The sequence below is a fragment of the Lactuca serriola genome, chromosome 1 (assembly GCF_051521515.1).
Source record: "Lactuca serriola cultivar US96UC23 chromosome 1, Lser_US96UC23_V15, whole genome shotgun sequence".
NCBI classification, from domain to species: Eukaryota; Viridiplantae; Streptophyta; class Magnoliopsida; order Asterales; family Asteraceae; genus Lactuca; species Lactuca serriola.
This window is the reverse complement of record NC_136408.1, coordinates 61,491,613-61,507,570: the sequence shown is the minus strand read 5'-3', so window position 1 is coordinate 61,507,570 and position 15,958 is coordinate 61,491,613. Positions and strand designations below refer to the sequence as shown.

At 37.8% G+C, this 15,958-nt stretch overlaps 1 pseudogene; it reads right to left on the bottom strand.

Moving 5' to 3' along the window:
- Positions 1-14,851: 14,851 nt before the first annotated feature.
- LOC145068858 (putative lipid-binding protein AIR1 pseudogene) lies at positions 14,852-15,232 on the bottom strand (annotated as a pseudogene).
- Positions 15,233-15,958: the final 726 nt, after the last annotated feature.

Genomic DNA, 15,958 nt, shown 5'->3' with positions numbered 1-15,958 from the left:
AGAGTTTTGTGTGTGTGTGTGTGTCTATATATATATATATATATATATATATATATATATATATATATATATAAGAGGGTTCGACGATGACACCTGAAGTTACTAGCTACAACCATGACGATCAAGCCACAACAGGGATAAGCCTACCATATATATATATATATATATATATATATATATATATATATATATATATATATATATATATATATATATATATACTTACTATAAGAATAAATGAGCAGAGTAACAACTATACATAATATTATTTACGAAATTTTGGCAGAGTAACTACCGTGTATAATATAATCCGTAATTTTTAATCATCACAACTCATGTATAAAATATCGACATATGATATAATAATATAATCCACACTAAATTTGACAAGTATTCCAGCTCCGCCCCAAAAGCTTTGAAAAACATAAAAGTGGGGTCGTGAACTCACCCACAAAGCGTGCTTTTCGTACTCAGGACGTTGCATCTGAAAGCTCAACAGCTGAAGATTGCTTGAGAGGGGAGCCCTCTGAACTCGAGAGAGAAGTACTTTGAAATTGGTGTGAATGTAAAGCAGGCCTCAAGCTCCTATTTATTTCAAGTTTTAGGACGTGCACCATGTATTTTTAAGGGAGCGTGTCGTGCATATGCGAGTTACCTCCACCTGAGGACGGACATGTGTTGCTTCGCCACGTGCCCACCATTCCCATGTCTTCATGAATCTTTCGTTAGTTACGCGTGTTGAGAGAAAAACTTTAGACACACTTGAACAAACGTTAGAACAAGTATAGTTACGGAATAGTTAATCTCAAAGGATCATAAAAGCTTAACAATAATAATAAGTTAGAGTTAAATAATTAGAGGTTTAGGTGCGGAAATGTAAGGAAATATAAATGACAACAGGTGTTATATCAAGTATACACATAAGTTGATTCTTAACAAGGAATGCACTCAAACCAAGTTAGTAAATCAGATCGAACTTAGTGATTAAGTCAAGAATAACTTGCTCCGAAGAGAGATGATATTTATGATATGGTGAGCTTGGAGAGTAAGAAAGAGATAAGAGTAATAACACAAGATATGATTTTTAAGACGCGAAGTGTTATCAGATGTGTATTCAGTTGAGAAAGATTGAGTTCTATATATAGAGACTCAAAGGTTACACTTGTTCATCAATCTAAATGTGGCCATGCAAGGCATACTGGATAAAAGAGAGTAATCTAAGAAAAGAAGATAAAAAACTAAACTAAGAAAACTAGATAGTAAACTGTTGATGATGATGACTTTAGATGCGGTTGCTGAAGTGACATGACTACGGATGATCAAGGGACTGCGGTAGGTCAAGTTTAATAGGGTCACTTTTACGATTCAACAATTTCCCCCTAAGTGACCTCTTGAACTTTTTCTTCAGTTATCAAGCTTTAGGAACTTGATTAGAATCCACCAAAATTTTCTGACATTCTCCAAATAGGTGATCCTTCTTAGAATTTCGAACTTGACTTCGTCAGTTGTATGTTTTGACTTTTGAACTACGGTTCGACGAACTTCAAGTTGTTTCCTTGTGAGGAGATTCATGGCAGTTAAAGGAATGAAGTATTTGGTTTCATTGATTATCTTTTTGAAGATGACACCAAGATCTGGGAAGTTTGTTGCACCTAGAGATCTTTCTTGATAGCCTTTAGTAAGCATCAGTGCAGGATCAAGTGTTGGTAGATCGAACTTCTTGGAAAGAACAAGGTGAATATCCGCATCAATTTTTGCAAAGTCACAGAGAGTTTCCCTTAGAAAAATGCTAGCCCTTTCAAATGCTATCTCCATCTTTGGATACTTCTCGGATTTGTTTTGGAACACCCTCGCTATCAGGAAGACTTCATATGGATTCATGCATGGGAAGTCAGCTTGGGTGCGGATGTAGTCCTGATTCCTTCTTGTGAGAGTGTACTGAATGAAGTCAACTTTCATGAATTTCTGGCTTTGAAGCTTTTGACTGTGGATGGTCTATCGTTAAACCAGATTTTATCAATTGAGGAAGCATGTTAGGAATGGAATCGATTAAGTCTTTCGAATTCCATGGGTAGTCTCTTGTGATCAGGTAGGCTTCAGTCAAACTGCTCGAATACATTGAAGTATTTTGCATTGGGGGATATTGGAATATCCTAGTATCCATCATATGGGGGTTCAACAAAGGTAAGGTAGGGTGTGTAGTCATCATCTAGTAATCTGCGATGAGGATTGATCCAAGAATTGACTAAGGACTCATCCATGGTAATGTTGAAGCCGTTTTCTCTCCAGATTAGCTCGGCAAGCTTGGCTGCTTTCGAATCTACTTTCTTCTGTTTTGTTGTGGGAGAGTCATCGGAATGTTCGGATGACATGTTAGATGCTAAATTTTTGAAGTGCAGTGGAGTCTCCGGTCGCTTAGGATCATCATCTTGAATGTTTTCCTGTTATAGTGGCGACTGTTGTTGCAGTGGAGTCTGATGGCTTGGAGTCTTGTGAGGAGATGGTTGTGGCAAAAGGAATTGATATATTCAAAACAGGTAAGCTTCTATGTTGTTGAGAGATGTTGTTTGAATGATGGTCTTCATCACTTCCCCTTCTTGAGGAATGCAGAGCAGGGGATTCCTCAAGCCATTGCTTAAGACCATCGACTTTAGCACACACATTGTCGAATTGATCTTTAAGTGCATTAGCCAGTTGCTGACTGTTGGGAATGCTGGTGTTGAAAAGTAAGCGATGAATCTCTTTGGTGAGTTGAAGGATCTCTGGACCATGAAATTTTGAAGATAGAGAGCGTCGAAGACTGTTGATAGTAGACTGAAGGACGGAGATGGCAGACTCATAAGCAGTATGAGTTTCATCTATCAGCTTCTTTGAGTGTGTAGATTGATCTGTAATGGCAGTTTGAAGGTCTGCCTTGATAGCAGATACCTCAGAGATGAGGCGCTCCGCAGTAGCCATGAATTGCTGATGGTCAGCCTTGTAACTTGTATCCAATGAGCGAATCCCCATTTCAACTTTTAGGTAAATGCGCTTAACAGCCAGTCGTTCACGAGTTTCCAGTCTTTCAATTCTTTCAATTAAGGACTGTGGTCCTAGAATGTCTTCAGGTTGCGGTTGAGTGGGTTTGACCATAGCAAGAATTTGATCTACTTTGGCTTGTAGACTCAGATTCTCTTTCCTTGAGACATCAATCTTCTTCTTCTTTTTCTTTTCTTTGGGCTTGGAGGTGGAGTGTTGAGAGCCACATAAAGCTTCTTCTTCATCAAATATCATTAATTCATCCTCAGAAGGGTTAGGCTGATTTACCTCATTCAGATCAAAGTCATCGAGTCTGAATGTAGGTGCAGAGCTGACTTCGATTGCGATGCTATCATCTTGAGAAGTTTGAGCATTTGGAGTTGGAAGGATTCATGAAGTACCTTGATCACCGGGAGTGGATTGAGCGTTGTAGACTGTCTCAGCCATGTTGGACATCACTCCTGCTCTTTCAAAATAGTGGTTACGGTGTGGGCTTTGTTAATTGCGTATGCCCAGTACTTGGCTACGGACTAAATCTCCTACTGTTTTTGTTGAAGCTGCTTGATTTGTCAATCTTTTCTTTCTTGGAACGCCCAACGGAAAGCGACATATTTCTTTGCTTCAGCTTTGTTTTATGGCTTGTAAGTACTCCAGGAGTCATTCAGATCAATATCGTCAATTCCTTGAAATCACACCGAGGTGTCCGTCGGGTCCGCGGATCCTTGCACCATTGTGCTCATCGTACCTAAACCACCTGGAAAAGATGGAAGCATACTAGAATTTCCTGAGCTTCCTCGGTCTCCTTGACCCGTGGTCAAGTTTGGCCTCGGCTCAATTCTGGAAAGGGCTGAAGGAGTGCCCTGCGGTTGGGAAGGTGTTTGAATTGTATGGGTGAAAGACAAAAGGATGGAGTTCAACTCCTTGGGAGAAAAGAAATGTAGACGGGAAGCCCTGGAGACCTTAGGGCGAGAACTAGTTCCATCCCCTTGGGATTGAGCTGGGGGTGAGTCTCCATGATTAGGTGAAACAGACACACTTTCTGTCCCTCGGGTCCGCGGATCCTTGCACCATTGAATGGGTTTGCGGCCACCCCAAGGACTAGCGGAGCCGTTTGAGAGACTGCGGAATCACTCTGGTCACACATTTTGTCTGTGGATTGGGTTTTTCGTTTCATGAGGAAAGAAATGGGTTGTGCATCATCATCATAATCACTTAAAGAAGATTGAGATTGATTGTCATTGGATTCGTCATGTGATGGCACAATATGTTTTAGTTTTCTTTTCTTTTATGGTTCAGTTTTCTTGGGACCAACTTTTTTCTTAGGGGTTCCAAGTTTCTTAGAGATGTTGCGGGGGCCGTGGTTGGGTGATGCTAACTTCTTGACCCTTTGTAAGTTGGATAGAGTAGTAGAAGATGGAGCTGCAGTACTACCAAGATTGATGGGTGCAGTTGAGGAGAGTATATTATGACTAGGGAGAGGCGGGGTAGGAAGGTATGGGTCAATACCTTCTGTAGCCTCTATATGATCTGAAACATCAGGAGTTTCAAGTCCAAGTGTGGACAGAATGTGGACTGGTAGTCGTCTAATGGGTCCGAAAAGAGATTGATCTTTAGAAGGATTGTACCTTTTAAGATCTTTTGGTGATGAAGAGATTAATATTGTTTTCCATGCTCAGTCCTGCATCAACATGAAGATCGGACATGCATAGAGACCAAAATCTTGCAAATGTGAGCTCGGCAGGGTGTTCTTTTGGACTCTCCTTAGGGATGTACTGCAAGAAGTCATCCCACAGAATCTAACCGTAGTTGACATCGTGGCCAGCGAAAATACTCCATACTAACTCAAACAATTTGAGGCTCGTGTTATCAGTGCCTCTGGTCCTGCCAAACAGACTGTGAATGACGAAGTGGCATACAAACTGCCACACTGCAGGCAACTGATTTTTCTTGAATTCGCCTACGCCTTTCAGCTTCTTCTGGTAACCCATTTTGTAAAGTGCCGACAGGATATCAGTTGTGCTTCGAGTGAAGACCTTTGTTGAAGGATGAACCCTCAGATTAATGCCTTTGAGAAACTTCTCTTTGGTTAGAATCACCAGGGAATCGTTCACTAGATGCAAATGCACCTCTTGAAGGTTGTTCACAGGACGATATGCAGAGAAAGCACATTTGTAGAGAGTCAAAAATGGTACTACATTGGTGAATGCGTCAAATGGACTGAACAATGGATGATTCGACAAGAACTTGATTGGAGCATTGTAAGAAGAATTCACATGAAACACTACCCTAAATTTGCTTGAGGCAACCGATGGCATTTGGTTTATTGATTTGGAGTTTAAACCAGTTGGGTGAACAGAGCCAGATACTTTGGATTGTTTCCTTGAGACACCCGATTTTACCATTTTGAAAAGAATGTTTGAAGAACTTGTAGAAAAACAGAGTGCAAGAAGATGAAGAAGATGAAGTTCGTCTTGAGAGTTTTCAGAAAGTGTAAACCTTTCTTGGGAAGAAAAAAAGGGTTTTATAGTGGCGAATTAAAACTCATTTGATTTTACCCTAAGTTGAGTCGGGTAAAACAAAACATTTTTTTTATTTGAAAGCAATCTCAGCCACAAATCATTAAAAGATTTATTTTATTTTTTTTTTAATTTTGGAAAAGCACTTGCATTTAATGAAATGCCAGTCCCTAAACCACCACGTCTGAAGAAAGTGTGGTGAGGGAGTTAATTCGTTGTATAAAGGAGGAATATGTAACGAATTTGACGTTTTGGGGTAACAGGAAGCGACAATTTAGAAGAAAAGGATTTCTTAAAAAATATTTATGGAAAACTGTTCTTTTTGCCATCATACCTAAAATAGGTCTGACACAAGGTTTATTTGAAAAGCAAAACTGAAACGATGATATGCTATATCAAGAATGTTTTTTTTTGGAATGTTTTCTTATTTAATGAAGGATCATTAAATAGCACACAAAGTTTCAAGAATTTATGAAGTGAGAAACTGGTCAATGTAATTACAGATTGAGACTCCATTGCGGATGCATCTTTTATCATTGTGGATGGATAGTTAGATGACTGCAGTAGAGAAACCAAGAGGAACACTTGAACAAGAAGTTAGTAACAACAAACAATAAGGACCCTTGAAAGATAGATATGATATATAGTTAGGGTACAAGAGGGATACTGTGATTCATAGAATATACTGCGGTACACATGTTATACCAAAACTATCTATCATAAGTAAGTTCAATTGGGACCACAACAAAGACCAAGTATGATCTGTGGTACCTATTAAATCCAAAAGAATTGTGGTTCCGGATTCATCATTCCTAACATATTGTAATAAACTGTTGAGTTTTGTAGAGTCAAGTTCCTTTGTGAATACATTAGCAATCTCTTCATGAGTATGAACAAAAATTAGTTCAATGTTACCTTTCAGGATGTGGTCTTTGATGAAGTGATATCGTAGTTCAATATGCTTTGTCTTAGAGTGGTGAATAGGATTCTGAGAAATCGCTATAGCACTTTTAGAATCACAATAAATTGGTATCCGCAACATTCTATAACCGTAGTCCTTAATTTGTGTTTTCATCCACAAGACTTGTGAACAACAACTGGCTACGGCCACATTTTCAGCTTCTACGGTAGACAATGATACACATATTTTTTTTCTTGATGACTAGCTGACAAGTCTTCCACCCAGAAATTGACACCCACCTAAAGTGCTTTTTCGATCTAGTCTGCATCCAGCATGATCCGCATCAGTGAATGCTTGTAGGCTAAACTCATTACCTGTTGGATACCAAAGACCAAGGGTCTTACTACCCTTTAAGTATCGTAGAATTTGCTTTGCTGCGGTCATGTGTGACATTTTTTAATCAGCTTGGTACCTTGCGCATACACCTGTTGCAAAGACAATGTCTGGTCGGCTTGCGGTGAGATAAATCAATGAGCCAATTATTCCTCTATAATTCTTGTGATCCACTGATTCACCAGAAGGATCAGCATATATCTTATATCCAAAGGCCTTGGGGACCTTGGCCGAAGAGCAATTGTCCAATGAGTATTTCCTCAGTAGTTTCGTGGTGTATTTCTCCTGATGGATCAATATCCCTTGAGGGATTTGCTTTACTTTAAGTCCTAGAAAGAAGTTAATCTCTCTATTCATGCTCATTTTGAACTTGTTGGTCATGAGCTTAGCAAATTCATCCACTAACCCCTGATCAGTTGATCCGAATATGATATCATCCACATATATTTGTACAAGCATAAGGTGATTACCATTGGCTTTTCTAAATAAAGTGGGATCAATCACTCCTCTTTTGTATCTGGATGAGACCATAAATTCAGCGAGTGTCTCGTACCATGCTCCCGTTGCTTTCTTTAGACCGTAGACAGCTTTTTCAAGCTTATAGCAGTAGTCTGGAAATTCAAGACTTTCGAAGCCCAGAGGTTTCTGAAGATAAACCTCCTCTTTTAGTTCACCATTGAGAAAAGCACTTTTCACATCCATTTGATGTACTTTGATGTTCTTGTGAGTTGTGTATGCTAAGAAGGTTCGAATGGCTTCCATTTGTGCCACCGGAGCATATGTGTCATCATAGTTAATACCTTCAAGTTGACTATACCCCTTGGCAACTAGCCTTGCTTTGTTTGTGACGACCGAACTAGATTCATCCAACTTGTTTTTGTACACCCATCTAGTACCAACTTTAGTTTGACCTTGCAGTTTTGGAACGAGTTTCCATACTTTGTTTCTTTTGAATTCTTCTAGTTCTTCTTGCATTGCAGATATCCAGTCTGGTTCTGGTAATACTTCTTTGATTGTTCGGGGCTCGGTCGACGACATAAATGTTGCATAGTGACAATGATCAGATAAGTCTTCAGAAGAGCGAGTCTGGATTCCTGCAGATGGGTTGCCGCTGAGTTGACCTGGTGGGTGGTCCTTCGTCCATACATGTAGACGGGGTTGTAGATAATCAACAACGGCGGTAGAGGAAATATCATCAACATCGGAAGATTTTGCGGTTGGAGATAGCAGTTCCCTAGATTTGAGAACAGCCTGCGGAGTCATCTTGGACTGTTGGAGCGAGATTAGCATTTTCCATTGGAAGAGGTTCCCCTGGATTTCTGATGAAAGATCCTCTTGAGCGTGCGAAGGTTCCCCTGAAGTGTTGGAATTGTAAGAACTCTAGGGTAAGTTCTAGTGTCGATATTCTCTATGTTTTCTTCATCTGAGTCCGAAGAAATGTTTGATGGTTGAAATCCTCTGTGGAGAGGGATTAGAGCAGCTTCTTCTAAAACTGGAACCTCGATGGTTGTAATATGATCCAGAGTTGAGTTTTCCCCCTCAATCGGCGAGGTGGAAGTCTTAATTGATACCTCATCGGATGGTGTAGGAGCAGATACTTTAGCATGTTGCATTTGAGCTTTAGGAGACACAAGAACTTCAAAGAGCTTAGCAGTTTCGATGGGATCGAAGAGATCATCATAGTTAACTTGAACTATGTTCAAAGGACCCGAAGAGTCAGGAACATCACATTCTAGAATTGCTTCGGTTTCGGTGGAGGGAGTAGTGTTGTGGACATAATAATCATCAAACTTCACATCAAAGCTTTCGATTATTAGTCTCGGACGTCTTATGAGAATCCTATAGGCTACTTTGTTTGTTGAGTAACCAAGAAAGATGCCTTCATCAGATTTTGGTGCGAACTTGTTGAGATGATCTGTGTTGTTGATCACAAAGCATCCGCACCTAAATAAATGGAAGAATCGAATGTTGTGATTTCTGTTGTTAAGGCCCTCATATGGTGTTTTGCTGAGACGTTTGCACACAATGCTTTGTTTGTGCACAAAGCATGTTGTGGCCACTGCTTCGGTCGAGAAATAGAGAGGAAGGTTGCCAAAATTGAGCATAGATATTGCTGCTTCTACCAGATTACGGTTCCTTCGCTCTACTACTCCATTCTGTTGTGGGGTGTATGGAGCTGATAAATTGTGACTTATGCCCTTGGAAACCAGGAAACTATTGAGATGATGATTAGTGAACTCGGTTCCATTGTCACTGCGGATGCGACGCAGTTGAAGTTTGTTATTATGGTGAAGACTGGCTACGGTGGCTGGACCGCAGAGATCAATATGAAGAAGTTCTAGTGGTTTTGAGATTAAGGAATCAATCACCATAGGATGACTTGCTTTGGACTGTTTTCCACACTCACATGCAGGGCAGAGAGTGTCATTGTGATACTTAAGAATAGGGAGACCTCGGACAAGTTCCCCTGTGACCAGATTGTTGATATACCTGAAATTGAGATGAGCAAGCTTGCGATGCCAAAGCCAGTTAACTTCGGATATGGCTTTTGATAGGAAGCAAAGTTGCGGTTTCCCGATGATCAGAGAGACATCCAGAGGATACATAGTACCTTCAGATCTGGATTTGATCAAGCAAGTGCTCCTATCGCTTTTCATTATGTAGCAGAATGCATTATCAAATTCAATCTGTTGGCCTGCCTTACATACCTGGGCAACACTGATGAGATTGTGTTTCAGACCTTCTACATAGGCTACCTTTTGGATAGAAAAGGTTCTAGTAGCAAGAACACCATAACCTCATATGATACCATTCGCGTTGTTACCGAATGTGACGTTACCCCCGTTACAAATTGGCCTAAAATCCCAAAGGTATTCTAACCTTCCAATCATGTGCAAGGAGAAGGCACTGTCGATCAACCATTCTTCTTCTTGGTCCTCCTTGCACAAAGCCTGAGAATTAAACAGTCGGTTTAGGCACCCAAACGAGTTTGGAGCGTGGGGAAACAAAAAAAAATTAATTGATGCATGATACGAGGTTGTAAGGACAGGATTTGTGTCAAATTTTAGAACTAGTCCTGGGTGTTTGAGATTTTTCAGAGTTTTGTGAGTTTGAGAAAAGATACAAGGTTTTTGAAAAGAGCGTGATTTGATATGAGAAGTAATCTTTAGGCACTGACATTTACAAACTGGACTTTTGTCATTTGTTTTGACCTTTTGTTTAGTCAATGGTCTTTGTGAGGAAGTATGCTTGTGACCAGTCCGAGGGTTGTGAGGTTTGATAGTAGGATTTGAAAAAGTGGATTTCACAGGTGTAAGAGCACGTGTAGACCTTTTGAGAAGTGAATTCTTACAAAATTGATTTGACTTTAGGAGTGCTGGAGTTGGCAAAATACCCTTCCATTTTGGGTCATCTAAGGAATAGATTTGAAAACCATTACTTCAAAAAGACTTTACTTTCTTTTAGGTTGTGTCAGATGGACTTGGAATGAATTTAGAAATTGTGCATTCCTTTTTCTTTGTTTTCTTGACTGCAGAGTTTTTGAACATGTAATTTTAGAAAACAAGTTTTTCTGGACTTCTAGACTTAGGAATTTTGACAAGTTGTTTTTGTTTTGGATGATTTCCCGCTTTTTGCCACGGGATCGAATTTCTTCTTTGAAATCCTTTTTTGCTTCGGTTTAAGGAGAACCACAGTCAGTTACATTTAGTTGCGGTTTCCTTGAAACACTTGGTAATTTTGAAAAACGAGGATTTGATTCATCCGAACTAGAGATTGCAGGATTCAGGGAACATTGACCAACTTCAATGTTTTAAATTGGTAATTCATGATGTATTGGTTGGATAGTCACAGTACTTTTGATTAGGGTCTGCGGTTCGGTGCCTTGAACAACCGCAGAGTAAGTCTGAGTGGATACATTGGTGTGACAATTGATGGAAGGTAAATGGACAAACTAAGGTTCATGACTGCAGTAAGGGATACTTCGGTCTGATGAAAATGACGGGAAGTCCATTGAGACTTCGGGACCTTCCAAGATAATTTCCTCATCTGCGATTGATGAAGTCCGAGAACTAGGAATAGTTGTGTTGTCTAAAGGATTAGAAAATTTAGGAAGAATTTCCTCGATAACACAATTGTTACTCAGATCATGAAGTCTACCAAACTGAGCTTCAATATCTTAAGGAAACGTTTTGTTATTGACGGGAAACAAGAATTCACGGTCCGGAGGGACGTAGGGAACGTCCTTATTGAATCGGGGTGATGAGTCCATTACGGTAGAGTACCCATTGGACCAACCCCAATTGTAGGTATTATCAGTAGTCCCATTGTTAACAAGATTTCAGATGGCTTCACTTTCATTAAACAGTTGTTCTATTAAGAGATTTAAACGTACAATATCACTCTGAGCTAAATCTCTCTGATGCAATGCAATTTCTAGTTGTGTTTCACTCAACATTCTTGCATCTTTTTCTAATATTAAGTCCTTTTCTAACATAGCCATTTTGAGTCTTTTGTTGTCCGGTCGTCCTCTTACGTGAAACATATCCTGGGACGCAATGTTCTTCTCATATAATGCTTTGTTATAGCTTGTAAGGACAACAACACAAGTGTCATTAAGGTTGTCTAAGAAGGGCTGACGGTCATGCATGCTATAATTTAGAGTTTAGATCATAAGTTTTACCTGTTCGACGATGCTGAGTGTCCCATCTTTCGCCATATAGCAGTCATTCTTCTCCTTCATTGTAGATCCATCCTCATCATCAGTTGCACTCATACAGATCTTTCCCTTTCCCTTAACATTGTTGATGTCCTCATCCTCATCCCCCGAGGACCAAACCTGATGGTCTCTTTTTACTTGAGCAACATATGCTCTTCCTTTTTCCCTTTCTTCCCTCTCTTGAGCCATTCTGAGATAGAATGCTCTATCTTTAACTACATTTTCCTTGCAGTCTTTGGCAAAATGATTCTCTTTGTTGCAGTTGTGATAAATCTCAACATCACTTTTATTTTCTGAAGCAGTATCGGAGTCCGTAGTTTGGATGGACTGCGGTACTTCCTTGGGTTGATTATTTTGAGACTGCGGTGGTTGGTAAGGTTTTTTAGTGAAACGGGAGTGATTGTTTTGAGAGTTAGGATTGTGGTTGAAAGGTAGTTTGTTGTATTGTTAGTTCTTTTGGAATGAAGGTGGTAACCGATTGAATTGTTGGCTGACGAGAGCAATTGCATTCTGAAAATTCTTCTTCGTCGTCATATTCTGAGTCTACTTCGTATGACTGTTGATGGTTGTCATACGTAGTGGGGTATGATTGAGAGTGAAGAGATTGAGCCATGAGAGCGAGTGACCACCGAAGTCTGCACATTTTTTGAGTACCATAGGTTCTTGAGCTTGCAGTTCACCGTAGAGCTTATAGAAAGAAAGAGAGTGGATTTTTCTATCCCCTTGGACAATCATTTTGGCAGTTGTCTAGTGTCTTCCTAAACCATTTAGGAACTGAAGATTCGTTTCATGGTTGCTTCGGGTTGTGCCAGCATTGGATAGCTTTATGACTATCAGATAAAACCTTTTAAAGGAGTCCTCCAAAGTTTCACCCACATAAGCTTTAAAGTTGTTAAACTCATTGAGTGTGGTAGTAAGCTTTTTGTCTTGAGCTTGTTCAGTTCCTTCATACAGATTTTTTAGAACATCCCAGATATCCTTTGCAGATTTTCAATTTATGATTATGTCGAAGTTCTCAGGCGCGACTCCACAACAAATCTCATAAACAACAATAGCGTCATTTTCCATTATGTTAAGATCGTCCTTGGTGGGACGATTCAACGCTGGTTGACCTCCTCCTAGTCTGGATGTGACTCCGTCGGTTTGTACTGGAGTATGAATAGGAACATGATGCACTTCTTTTACAGATCTCCATATGTCTCTTCCAAGTCTCCTTAAATATCTTTCCATTCTTTGAGACCAGTGATGATATTTATTTGCTACAAGTATTGGTGCTCTATTAGAACCACCAACACTGTTTGATACATTGAGAGATAATGCATGTGCCATATTTCCTTGTTTTGAAAAAGAACTTTTGTTGTTTTTTTGTTTTTTTTAAGAAATGAGCTTCGGTGATATTGATGGCCTTTTGAAAATTAGAGTTTTGCTTCAAAAGGCAACCACTTTGGCTCTGATACCAATTGTTGAGAGAAAAACTTGAGACACACTTAAACAAACGTTAGAACAAGTATAGCTGTAGAATAGTTAGTCTCAAAGGATCATAAAAGCTCAACAATAATAAGTTAGAGTTAAATAATAAGAGGGTTAGGTGCGGAAATGTAAGGAAATATAAATGACAACGGGTGTTATATCAAGTCTACACATAAGTTAATTCATAACAAGGAATGCATTCACACCAAGTTAGTAAATGAGATAAAACTTAGTGATTAAGTCAAGAATGAATTGCTCTAAAGAGAGATGATATTTATGATATGGTGAGTTTGGAGAGTAAGAAAGAGATGGGAGTAATAACACAAGATATGCATTTTAAAATACTAAGTGTTATCAGATGTGTATTCAGTTAAGAAAGATTGAGTTCTATATATTGAGAGACTCAAAGGTTACACTTGTTCATCTATATAAATGTAGCCATGCAAGGCATACTGGATAAAAGAGAGTAATCTAAGAAAAGCAGATAAAAAGCTAAACTAAGAAAACTAGATAGTAAACTACTGATGATGGCTTCGGATGCGGTTCATGAAGTGGCATGACTGCAGATGATCAAGGGGCTGCGGTATGTCAAGTTTAAGAGGGCCACTTTTATGATTCAACAACGCGCCCGAAAATATTGATTTTATAAAATCTGTATCTTCAGCATACGATATCCGTTTCTAACGTTCTACATATCCACACGACCATCTCGACGAGTACTATAAATTTCTTTTTGGTTGTTTTAGCTGATTCCGAACTTATTTTTAGCCCATTATTTGTATATATGGGATATTCAAAATGATTTTACAAAAATCATAACTCTCTCATGCGGGCTCTGTTTTTGACGATCTTCATCTTGTTATTCTTATACTGAGGACTACTACAAATCTCCCTTTTGGTGATTAGGCTAAAACTCAACAAATCTCTGGAGAGATTATTTTACGGCACACAACCTTGTACACGGTAGAACTTTATAACTTTAGAAAATCATAACTCCTCCATATGAAGTCAAATTTTTTCAGAAATTATATTTTAGGAATCACATTAATGTCTACAATCGGAATATATTATAATTTATATAATATAATACAACTTTTTGTGTGCCTAATTTTTGGCTTTATTGCAGTTTGGGTAACTCATCCATATGAAGTCATATTTTTACGAAAATTAAATATTTAGATTATTACTTTAGTTATTCGCCGAGAATTCGATTGTTGGTTGAGACCGAGCTCTGAGAGTTGTTATAGTGGTGGAAGTGCAAAATTCCACATAATGGGTATAAAAAACCCAAAATAATAATAATGTTTCATACTGAACTTTCCACATAGATCTTGAAGCAGATTAACATGGAAATTTCAGTGTTACTTTGGTGTAGAGTTTTTTATGTCTTCAAGTTTGATCTATAATTTTGTTTTTTTTTTCCATTGTATTTTTCCAGTGACATAAATTTCAACTCTTGGTTTTTAACTGAATTGTTGATGGAGTATGACTTATTTGAAAATTAAGTTTTTAGCTTCATTATAAATTACTAGAAAAATATTATTTTGGTTGGAATTTTATGCATCTTTGAGTATTTACATAATATTTTTCTAATTTACATGTTACATAATATTTAAAATTCAACTTACAAACAATATTTAAGATTTTTGAGTAAGCTCGTCCATTTAATTTTACACAAAACTAATATAAAACAAAAAAAATCATTTTAAGTTTCCTTTTATATCAAAAATAATAATTCAAACCATCATTATATAGAAATTAAATTCTTTTCTCCCAAATAAAGATCAAACAATAAACATTCACACCTAGTCTCTCTCACACTCAATAATTGATTATTTAAGCACATTGGAAATCCTTCGGAACATTCTTGCTACAAACATTGAGAAGCAAAGTGAGAGAGAGTGACACATTTAGAATGACCCCAAGAATATTATCCTTGATAGCAGTACAAACGCAAACAGCAGCCTCAAGATCAACAAGGCCTTCGATCAGGCTACAACATGGCTTAACTGGTGGGTGCCCAATGATAATACCAATTAGACTACTAAGAACATTAGCGCACACACCTAGTTTAAGGATATCTATTGGACAGGTTGCTCCAGATTGATCTGGTTTTAGGGTAGCGCCAGGGCAGGTGGTGCAACCACTAGCAAGTGCAAAGAAAAGAAGGTTAAATGCAAGAAAGAGAGCTATAGGAGTGTTGGTGTTCGAACCCATCTCTAGGATATAGTGAGTGTGTGTCTAAAGAGAAGATATGGTTTCTGAATGTTGATGGGATTAGAGTTTGGAGTTGTGGAGGTTTATATAGGTCAACACTGGTAATTAATTATAATTCTAAGGCCTTCTAGAATTTTATAACAATAAATTTATGGGCACAACTATCTATACTTTTTTTTTTCTTATCTTATCCCCTCTCTCAGTAATTTTTAGGTAAAATAAATAAAAATCATACATTATAGTTCCTATATATATATATATATATATATATATATATATATATATATATATATATATAGCTTGATAATTAATGTATTGAAGCATATTAAAAGAAAGCTAATTAATTATCTGATTGTGTAACAAATTAATTATGGATATTTTGATATATATATATATATATATATATATATATATATATATATTATATTATATTTGAAGCTTGGTATATAATAGGTAATTAATGTGTTTAAACATATTCAAAGAATGCCCGTAAATTATCCGATTATCATGTAAGAAATTATGAATATGTTAACATATATATATATATATATATATATATATATATATATATATATATATGTGTGTGTGTGTGTGTGTGTGTGTATGTGTGTGTATTACATGAATATAAATTATATTTTATGCTTGGTAATTAATATTTTGAAAGATATCAAAAGAAATATCATTGATTATCCGATTTATTACAATATATATATATATATATATATA